This window comes from Nicotiana attenuata, chromosome 8, assembly GCF_001879085.1.
Source record: "Nicotiana attenuata strain UT chromosome 8, NIATTr2, whole genome shotgun sequence".
Taxonomy (NCBI): Eukaryota; Viridiplantae; Streptophyta; class Magnoliopsida; order Solanales; family Solanaceae; genus Nicotiana; species Nicotiana attenuata.
In genome coordinates this window covers 12414628-12416134 of record NC_031996.1, presented here as the reverse complement: position 1 = coordinate 12416134, position 1507 = coordinate 12414628, and positions in this window count along the sequence as shown.

The following is a 1507-nucleotide window of genomic DNA, read 5'->3' as shown; positions in this document are numbered from 1 at the left end:
ATATATATATATATATATATATATATATATATATATATATATATAGGACCCCTTAAATATTTTAGTTGTGACCACTAACATACAAGGTCAAAGGGAAGAAGTGGTTATGTTGGGTACTTCAGTTTCCTTGTTTCCTAGATGACCTGGGTTCGAAACCATCTTCAGCTTTATTAGTTAATTGAATACAACGTTATATACTTAATTGAATCCCTTAAAATTGAAAGTTCTAAATTGCAACTTATCACTCCATAAATAGAAAAATACAACAATCTTCTTCATCAATAACTTTGACTCCAACTCGACAATGGAAACTAAGAGTTTTAAGACATTTCTTTAGTTTTTTTAACTATCAACCCTTAATCTTGATTTCTTTAAAGTTTGAACGCCCTTTTGATCACTGACCCTTTATTTTATTTATTAAAGAACTAAAAATTTTAAAGTGCGAAACATGCTTGATCAAACATTTTCCCTTTCAATAGCACTCATTTTGCGAAGAAATCACCTTTTGTTCGGTGCTTTCTTTTCTTTAGAACTTCTTTTTGTTTGTACTTGAAAGATAAGTCATTATAATCATTAAGTTTTCAAAGAGTTGCACGCCGAATTTTATCACTAGTGATTAGCACACAGTTATGCCTCGTCGTACTCAAATCCTGGGTCCGCCTCTGCCTTTTGTTATTACTAAGGCGCTTCTTCTTTTTTGGCCTATTAAGGGGAAAAAATGGAAGAGGAAACTGAGTGGATAAAGGTTCTTATTTTGTCTAGATGCAATCGTGTGTGTGCTGAATCAGCTCTATAAACATCAAACACCCTCAAATTTCCTCTCAGCCACGAACTTATCTGTTGTGCTGGAACAAATATATCCTTTAAACTTAAATATCTTAGAAATTCCTTTATCCTTCAAAAAATGTAAAAAACGTTAAATTTGTGTTGCAACTTGAATGTGAAAAAAAAAAAAGGGTGAAAAATTCAATTGTTAAAAAGGGGCACATCCGGATGTGCCCGTTAAGAATTGCAACGTGCATTCTCAAGCATTTGACTAAAAAGAAAAAAGATTGTCAAAGATTAACGATTACTTTGTAAACGAAATGGTCACCAAAATTTGAGTACAGCTCACCTACTCCTTCCCAGAAAAACAAAAAAAAAAAAAAAAAAAAAAAAAAAAAAAAAAAAGAAGAAAGAAAAGTGACAAATCACTAACCGTCTAGAAAGTCTATAAAATATTTTTTTACATTTTGTGTTTTCGTTAAAGCTGCAGGCATATAAATTTTATTAGAATTAAATTTATTAAATAGTTTGGATTATATTTAAAATTCAAAATATATTGGCCCAAATAAATATTATAGGGTAATATAATTGAATTAATTATATAAGTCCAACACATATGGGTTAAATAAATAAGTCTTAATCCATTGGGCTAGCCCATTTAATTGGGCTAAAGTGATAAGCCCACTTCGTTAAACCCAAGATGCCATCCTCCTAGAGGCCCAGTTTGGTGCCACGTGTCAAA